The sequence below is a fragment of the Nelusetta ayraudi genome, unplaced genomic scaffold (assembly GCF_046127955.1).
Source record: "Nelusetta ayraudi isolate G7.1 ecotype Tasmania unplaced genomic scaffold, CSIRO-AGI_Nayr_v1 ptg000002l, whole genome shotgun sequence".
Classification (NCBI taxonomy): domain Eukaryota; kingdom Metazoa; phylum Chordata; class Actinopteri; order Tetraodontiformes; family Monacanthidae; genus Nelusetta; species Nelusetta ayraudi.
The window spans coordinates 7,222,074-7,232,084 of NW_027466052.1; positions in this window are offsets into that span (position 1 = coordinate 7,222,074).

The following is a 10,011-nucleotide window of genomic DNA, read 5'->3' on the forward strand; positions in this document are numbered from 1 at the left end:
TGCATGAGACCCGCTGCGCCGTCGAACGCACAACAAGATGAAAGAAAAGTACCGTAGGAGGGGAAAATATATATTTAAAGCAGGGCTGTCAGTGGAATTGGATTCTGAACAAGAGCAGAGAGGTGATGAAAGGCAAGACAGATTTTTTTTTTTTTTTTCTTTTTGGGGAGGGGGAGATGGGTGAGGGTGATGTGTAGGACTTGGAGTGATGTAAGCCCAAATTCACTTTCTTTTTTTTACCACTTGGGCCTTTGTGGTGAATCACACCCCTTCAAGAATCAACACCGTACATCACAAGGAGCCTTAAGACAATGTTGTGTTGTTATTTTATGTCTTTATGTATGTGTATATATACATACATGCATAGCTAGGTACAGCCAGGTCCATAGACATTGGGACATTGGCACAATTTTAATTTTTTTGGCTGTAAACACCGCCACAATTTGAAATGAAACGAACAAGATGTTTTTTAACTGCAGACTTTCAGCTTTAATTTGAGGGTATTTACATCCAAATCAGGTGTAGGAATTACAGCAGTTTGTATATGTGCCTCCCAATTTTTAAGGGACCAAAAGTAATGGGACGAATTAACAATCATAAATCAAACTTTCACTTTTTAATACTTGTTTGCAAATCCTTTGCAGTCAATTACAGCTGGGAGTCTGGAAGGCATTGACATCACCAGACACTGCTGGGTTTCATCCCTGGTGATGCTCTGCCAGGCCTCCACTGCAACTGTCTTCACTTCCTGCTTGTTCTTGTTCAGTATTGTCTTCAGCAAGGGAAATGCAGGCTCAATCGGATTCAGATCAGGTGATTGACTTGGCCATTGCACAACATTCCACTTCTTTGCCTTAAAGAACTCTTTTCGTTGCTTTCGCATATGCTTCTGCACCGCGAAGCACCGTTAAAATGAGTTCTGAAGCATTTGGCAGATTATGAGCAGATAATATTGCGCGAAACATTTCAGAATTCCTCCTGTTGTCCGCACAAGTAGGTGTATGTGTGTCAAAATCAAAAGAGATCAAGAGAGGACTTTGCCAGAATGAAATTGCTAATGTTAATGATGTAAAAAGGAAATAAAATAAAAATAAACAGCCTTGGCTTGGACCTCACATTTGGATTCCATAAATATTTAACAACCCAAAAAATCTAGTAGCTGCTTTAAAGGCCGGCTGTCCTTCGCATGTCCTTGGAAAATCTTAGTTTCCGCTCACAGAACCCCAACACCTGACCCACCCTGTGCCAACGTGAACATGCGACACAGACTGGGACTGCCGAGTGACGCCGCGAGGACTCATTTTAAAGAGATGAAAACGGACACAGAGGGATGGCTGCACTAAAATATAGATGTGATTAACAGTCATAATGACCATCCGTAGAACTGAGGATGGAGGGAAAACCAGCGGTAGCTGATACATCCCTCAATCCACACTTGCGCGCGCGCACACACACACACACACGGCGCACACACGGAGACACGCTGGTCCGCCCACAGTCACCAGAGACCTGATTAAGAGAGCAGAGCTATCGATCTGTGGGCTGGCAGGCCAGGATGGATGAGCAGGCAGGGCTGCAGGAGCACCAGAGGACAGCTTCAGTGCCCCCTCCCAAATTCACCACCACCACGCCGCCTCACCCACCCACAGCAGAGGTGGGAGTCGACCTGGGCCACAGGCTGGTGGATGGAGGTGGAGGTGAAGGAGCAGAGAGCTGGTCAGCAGGTGCAAAAAAAAAAAAAACTAGAGCTGTGTTTTGTGGGGGGTTTTTTATGGCGAGGACGGGGTGCAGAGGGATAGTGGGCTTCTCCTTAAATTCAGCCTCCATAATTTGGCATGAAAACAGTAAATTTAAGTTGGACTAGCAATTTAAAATGTGCTTTAAAAATAAGAAAATCCTTGTGGCAGCTCAGTTCATCAGTGACCTCCTGAGTGAAGTTGTTTCATCAGTGAGTGCAGGGGGGGAAAGTCTCCTTCTTGTTTGCATGCATTTGCCACCTGACTTCAGACTATTAAGCCATTTCACAGATCACTGCTCTCACCTGTTTGTCTGTGAGGTTCCCAGTCTGCTGTTGGTGGACTTGCCTGGTCCGACCCCGCCTTCGCCCCGAGATCCCGTCCTCCCACCTGGACACTTGCCTCGGATTGGTGCAGACTTTTCCCCGAAAGCCAGACCAATCGAGCAGCAGCCTCCACGCCAGAGCCTATTTAAGGAGGCAACGTACCTGGTGCGTGTGCAGGAGCTGCTTAATGTGCGCGCGTGCGCAACATTTGTCGCCAAGTTGAGGTACTTTTCTAAAGCTGTGATTGTGTGATTTGCAAGGTAGGATATATTTATGTGTCCTTTTATAGCTTTTAATTAGTTACTGTATTTTTTTCCCATTTATTTTTTGGCCTTTTTACTTATTATTTTAGTAATTTATGCAATGTTTTTTGTTTTTATCAGACTAACTGTGTATCCTTACAGTGACTCAAGGAAGGAAATGCACAGAGTATTCCAATGTACCTGTTTTGACCTGTTTTTAACTGGTAGAAATGGCAATAAATATCTAATCTAAGATACACGCACCCATGTGCTATTCGACATACTAGAAAAACCCCTGCTGCACCTATTTTTTTGATGACTGTTTCACACCAGGCAGTACAGAAAGTGAGGCTTTCATTTCACAGACTGCATTGCCTTAGTTAGACCACTCTTGCTTCACTTTATTCAGCCTGTTTTGGTCTTATTTATATCTTTGAGTTGGCAGCAACCTGTGGCCCTTCACCCTCTTTTTCTAAAGAAACTTTCAGAAGAGAAAAAAAAATTCTGAACAATAAACTATTTTCAATAATCAATGCTGTTTCTCCTTAACGAGCTGGGCCGTAACATGGAGCAGAGTTACAGGATGGAGCTCTGATGCCCTTGAACTACAGATCTGTCTCCTCTCTCACTAAAGTCAGACCCTCCCCGTGTCTATGTGTGTGTTTGTATTTGCTGGAGCGTGCTGGGCAAAGGTTGTCTGCAGTTGGATGCTTATTGGGCCCCAGGGTGCTGGAGGGTGGGAGGGTTACTGGAGGTGTGGTGGGGTGCGGGGGACTCGGGTGAAGTTGTTTGTGTTTTCAGTCTCGAATGGCAAAGGTTCAGCATGAGCAGGTGATGCTGAAGCAACCTGACAGAAGACTTGAGGTTGTCTCGTTGCTTCGGTGTCTTTTTACTTTGTCACAGTTTGTGTTGCTGTTGCTGCTGGTGGTGGTGGTGGTGTTTTTAGGTTAGCCTCTCTGACGGATGATTTTTAATTTAGCTTCCTCCTCGGGAGGCACTGGACGGAGCAGGAACCAGCTGGCACCACAAGCTGACAAAAAAACAATTAATAAATGAAACTGGATATTATAACTAGACTCTTCTAATAATGGATTTGTTTCTCCATCCACTTTTAGATTGCAACATATGCGCTGGACCACCCACCCCCAAAAGAACTGTCCTTCAGCAGAGCAGAGGACAGAGGGAACAGGCACGAGCAACAATGGGTCAATGCGTGAGGATTTCTTTCATAAAGGAGAGTTTTAGCCAAGGAGACGGTACGCAGTTTGGTCAACATCAGCTTCGTCTAGATCAGGGATGGGCAAACTTTTTGACTGGAGTGCCAACAGACAGAGGGGCCGGAGCAGCGGCAGATGGAGTGTTTTGGTGACCAACCTCATAGGAGAACATTTTTTTTATTTTTTTTCGCTCTTTATTGAAATGACTCTTAAAACACAGAACAAATTAATGAAATACAGCTATTTTATGATTTACTTATATTAATTTAATTTCGTAAGTTCGGAGGGCCGGAATAAATATTTTAACGGTCTGCATATAGACCCCGGGCCGTAGTTTGCCCACGCCTGGTCTACATAAGCAATCAGCTTCTGGGAAGGCAGCGTGGCTGGATGGATGGACCTCACTAATCCCAACACTATAACAAACTATTAATAATGGCATCAAAGGGGGGGTAAAGTAAAACAAAATCTATCTATCTATAGGACCTAAATGTGCCTAATTGCATACAAGCAACATAAATTACGTAGAGCAAATTTTGCAAGTCTTGGCAAACCTGTACAATGTTTACCTGTCAGAGCTCATTTAGTGCAATGACAGACGAGTCATTAAATGCTCTAAAGTAAACTGTGTCCATTACAGCCATTTCTATAAATAACAGCTGACACCCCAAAGGGAGGAAAAATCAAAGCTCCTCTCCATAAATGGCCTCATCCAGCGTCACTCCAGCAGGAGTGTCTCGAGTGTCCACCCGCCCGCTGGAGCTGCCGCACACCCGAAATCCTTCCGTCATGATGGAGTCGGAGAGAAGTTTCCTCCATCCTCGCGAAAGGTCAGCTGGCGCTGCAGCACAACAACTGCCCAGGGCTTGCACCGCCGACACGGCGCCGCCCTGCAGGTCGTCTCGTGCACGCTCCGGGAACGGCGAGGGGCCGGCGAGGGCCCGCGGGCGACTCGATCAGCACGACCAGCTCCGTGGTTGTAAGTAAGGGAGGTGGAAGCGGGAGTGATGTGAGGATGACAGACAGGGCTCCTCTGCCTCGGGGGGTTGGAGGGCTGGGGGTGCGCGGGAGGGTTGGGGGAGAGAGAGGTTGCTCACTCGACAGAACAGAACGGAACAGAACACCACGCATTGCAAACACACATGAGTGAGCCTGAGAGCCCAGCAGGTCTGTGTGGGTGTGCAGCCGACGCTTGTAGCGGCAGGTTGTTGTTTACGTGGAGCTCATGTTTATTCTGGAGCTACTTACACCTCAGTGGCTCGGCCCCGGGCTTTGTTCCTGCGGAACTCCCGCTGCTTCGCCCTCGCTCTCCCTCTCCGCCTTTTTTTTTTCCCTCCGTTGACCTTTTTTCACCACGTTCTCTCTCTCGCTCTCTCTCTCTCTCTCTCTCTCTCTCTCTCTGTCACCGCGCCCTCTCCTCCTAACCCCCTTTATTTTATTAATTTTTTTTAGCCTTGTACCTCAGCGTAGTTCATTATGCATGGCTTAAGCTGTAGTTTTTTTCCTCCCCACTGAAAAACATGTTGTTTTTTTTCCTTTCAAAGGAAGGACTGCAAAATAAGGTTGTCACATCTATGTGTGACAAAATACAAAAAGGCCGTCGCCGGCCTGCACCTGCTTTCTAGTCATGGTTTTTAAACTACTCGTTTTCTATCAGACTATTCCATCCATCCATCCATCCATCCATCCAGAAATTCCTCCAGGTTGTGGCCTGAAGGCTCATTATTTATCTAACATAAAGGATTATTAAATATGCCAAATATGCTGTTTACAAATATATAGATTATGTAAAATAAATAAATAAATAATAATAACTTGTATCACTAAGAAAACGGCCAATAGAACAACAGTTTCTAGCGCCATTTCTGCAGGTCCTCAAACCCTCAGAATTCGGGCCCATGTTGCAGGCATGATTATATTTTCAACCTCTTTGTGGATGGATTTTTTTTTTCCCCCCACCCACCGCAGTTCGCAGCAGCTGCGTGTGAGCCCTTAAACATAACATATAATCAGCCATGCACAACGCACAAACCGTTTTGCCGCTCCGGCCGACGTCGAGTCGATTTTGATGCGCCGCCGCGTGCTTTGCGGCGATCACGCCCCAAAGAAACCTCCTCCTTTTTTTTTCTTTTCTTTTTTTTTCTTTTTTTTTTTTTTATAATCGATACTGAATCATCATGTCCCAACTCTCATAACTTGGCCCCCACTCAACAATGGAGAGAGACAAGGTCATGAGAGAATAAATAGCAGGCGGACTAGCTAATGATCTATCATTCTGGACAAGCGGCTGCACTCGAGAGCGGGCCGGCTGACAAGATCATTAATAAAAGCTGCTGGAAGAGTGATCGATCGGCTTGATGGATGATCGGAGCCACAAATACTATAAAACACCTGGACGTCAGGAGTCGTCTCTTTGAAGGGAGGGAGGTGGGGGGGCGTGGGGGAGGGAAGGGTGGGCGTCTCTGAAGGAAAACCCAGATTCCCCCCCCCCCGCGGGGAGACGCGAGGAGGCTCGTCAACCTTTCGGTCCCATGTTGCAAAAGCAAATTCAGAGCTCGTCTGCCTCCGTGCGCGCATCTGCGTCGCACCTGTGTGTGTCTTTGTTACGTGTGTGTGTGTGTGTGTGTGTGTTCGCTGTTCCGCAGACGTCGCTTATTTTCGAGAGCGGCGGTGCGCAATTTGAGCTGGACGAGGGAGTCGGCAGGTGCCGGCGCTGACCGGGCCTCAGCAGCGCCGCTCTAATGGGAGGTATTTATTATTGAGGCTTTATTCTCCTCACACCATCAGCGAGCCCTGCGGTGGTAATCTCTCCGCCCGTGTCCACTCCTCCGCTCCGTCCCCCGCCTCTTCTATCTCTGCTATCTGCCCGTGTGCTACAGCGTCTCCTCTGTCGCACGCACGCGCACCTTAGTCAGCAGTTCATCTCGATTTCTAATCTTTGCGCCGTGAGAGAACGAGTTCAGGAGGAGTGTAGCCGCCTCGCCTGGCTGCGCGTATCAATATCTGCCCATCGATCTGGGCCTCACCTCTCCTCCTCCATTCATCCAGATATAGATTGGTTTTCTCAGCAGGTATCTGTGCCTACAATCTGACTGATTTGCAGTGTGTGTGTGAGTGCGAGTGTGTGCCTGTATTGAACTTGGGTTGTCCCACATGCCAGAGCAGTGTGTTAGACCACTGAGCAAAAAGCGCCGGGAGGAGGTGAAGGAGGCAGGGCTGCACTCCTCACCGCGGGGCCTGACAGTCTGCAGTCTTCACAACCTGCATCAATCAGCCCATCGCAGTCCAGTGTAGAGTTGATTTTCTATAGTTTTCTGCACAACTCAGGTTCAAGTTTTTTTTTTTCTTATTTTTTCATTCTGTTGCTGTTCTTGGAGGCAGGAGCCCTGAAGGGAGAGCAGAGAGAAGACGTAGTGCAAGAGCAACACAAAGTCAGTCGGTGCGAGAGAAGAGGATGGCGAGGATGAGAGGGTCAGACGGAGGCAGATGATTGGCTGAGGGGAACAGCCAACCAGGGTGCACGCACGTCTTTCTTGTACTTCCTCAAATCTCTCCGTTGCTCTGGAATGTTGACCCCCCCCCCCCCCCCCGGGGGGACTTGAAAAAATCCTCCACCTTCTCACCCTCTCGGTCCTCTCCTTCCCAGGACGTGCTTCCACCTCTCTGGATGGGATGAAAATCCCAGTCGTTCAGCAGCTCCTGAATGTCAAACCAGCAACCAACAGTTGTGCCACGCTCAGTCACCTTCATGGCCTCTCTGCGCCTTCCCTTCCTTACAGCCGCTCACTTTTCAACATCGCCGCCACCTTGCGATCAAGTTCACACCCCCGAAGGGCGTCCACTTAGTGCCATGTGATTGGTTGATAAGATAATGGCTCTCACTTGATATGGATACCAGAGGTGGGAAATTTGAGTCACATAACTTGGCTGGAGTCGCACATTTGAGGACTTGAATCTTGCTTGACTAACACTGATGAATGACTGGACTTGACATAGGCCAGACCTGAGACAGATGACTTGAAAAGACTTGACTTTTTTTTTTTTTTTTTTTTTTTTTAATATTTGCATTTTTTTGCAACTTTTTTTAGATTACGATCGGAACATAATCGGGTGATTTTACAGTGCAATGTCACTACAAAACCCACAAATATAGGTAAGCTACGTGAATGCACCTTCTTGGCTAACTGTTACGGCTCTTGGAAAGCTAACATTTGCTAATACTGACATAGCTTAAACTTAACGTGGCTAGAAATCAATGAAAGTGTCTTTAACTTAACTTATTGGCTAGTCAAATTGGTCAAACGTGAGCAAACGTTTGCTAATATAAATGCTAATATTAAGCTATGTTAAGTTTAAGATATGCATAACATCAACGTAACGTCATATAAAGTAATTTACATTGAATGTGTAAACGGGTAGATGATCAGATTTTTGTATGACTTGACGTGTGACTTGCTTGATCCGAGCAATAACTTGACTTGACTTTCTTGATTCTCACCACAATGACTTGGGACTTGCTTGAGACTTGAAGGTTAAGACTTGAGACTTGCTTGTCACTTGCACATGTGTGACTTACTCCCACCTGTGATGGATGCGCATAGATGCATGCGCACCAAATCCCAGATTCATCCAAAAAGGGTGAGAATGAACTGCACAGCGGCTCGATGATGCGCGTGCGCGGGCGTGCACGGGCGTGCACGGGTGTGTGTGCGCGCGCGTGCACGAGCTTTAACGGACAGCATGTCTGCATGCATTTGTCCCGCATGTGTCTTTCGGTTGTTGCCACCGGTGCCTGATCATAAATCAGAGGGCCTTCAGGCAGCGTGATTGCCCAGCTTGTGGCTCCATGTGTAATTACAAAGCTGACATTTAAACAGCAGCAGCCATATTTCACTCCCGGCAGCGCTGGACGCAGAGTGGTCTGGAGATGGAGTAAAAGTTTTCAACTGAAAGAAAGAGAGAGGGAGAAAAAAAAAATAACAGGAAATCAATAAGACATAGAATGCATTCTAATGCCTTGTTAATGGACCCCCGCATTAATTATTCAACGGTGGCCATTTTGTCTGCTCATTAAAGTGGCAGGCTGGAGGAGAAATGTGCAGCATTACCGCGTGCCGCTCGGCTCGGCCGGAGACGTCGTCCCACCCACTGGACCCAGTCGATTAAAGTTTGGGATGGATTTCTCCCTGAGTGATTTCTTGAATCAGAATATCTCACGGTGCTGCTAATTTGCCTCAAATACACCGTCAGAAAGCACAGCGTGTGTGTGTGTGTGTGCGGGGAAAAAAATATGGTTTTCGTTCAACACCAATAAATGTGGCATTAAAGCAGCTAAATGTGGGTCAAACAAAGTCGTAAGATTTTATGCATCCGTCTTAAAATTTGTTTAATATTACGCAGTCTTTGCCCCATCTGTGTTTTGGAGCATTTTGTGACATGTTGGACTCGACCCAGCAGCGAGTGCAGGTCAGAGAGTCCTGTCTCCACCACAAAAGGTCAATTTGTTCCTGTGGCAGCCTCTGAAAATAACTGGACGGGGTGTTTTCATCCTCCATATCTGTTCATACCACCGGCCGGCTAATCAGAGCGAAACTGCCAGTTGGGCTCCGCCCTTAAAACATGTCATCATTGTGCGCATGCGTTAATATTTAATGTAAGCTTTTTTTTTTCCATGTTTTCCATTTTGTTTTGTTCATAACTATTTAGAAAAATCACAATTTTAAGACGATTGTGATTTGCACCTCACCAATTTCTGTTTATAATGTAAAATATTTCATGATATTGCCTCAAATGTGTCCATTCAATCATCGTGGTTGTTTCAGAAATAGTTCATTTTTTTAATCGTGGTTGCCTTCAAACAGAAATCAATGTGGACTTGGCTTTTCTTTCATGCTTTTTTTTGGCCGTTCTCTTTTCAGTGACGTAAAAGCCGGTTCAAAACAAGCAGAGGCTGATGCAAGGTACTTGGCTGCCAAGATGAAGGGGGGGTTGGGGGGGGGGGGTTCTTTGAAGCCAATTTGTTGATCTCCACAACACGGCAGCATAACAAATATTTAACCTCAACGTTATCTGAAAAAAGTCTAAAAGATCCACGCCAAATGATCTTCAAAGATTAAAAAAGAAAAACAAAAAGTTCTCCCGTCTCGCTCGAGGTGTTCAGGTTTAAGTGCACGGCACGACGTGACAGCGGAATGTTTTCGCCGTGATCTTGCGTCACGATGGCTGACGCATGAACAAGGCTTCACTGCTGGCTGCCACACTGTCTGCGTTTCCATTGCAGTTTTTCACAAAATGAAAGCGATATTTCTAAAACTTCGTGCAATTGGGAGGATGGAGGTGCAAAACATTTTGCGATAAATCTGCATTTCGATGTTGTTTGCTGTCAAGTGTGGTTGTTTTATTTTTCTCTTTGATTACTTGTAAACAAATGTCACGTCTCCTCCTCCGTCCAAACAGAACGCGCTATTTTCGCTTGAAGTGAACTGGTCAC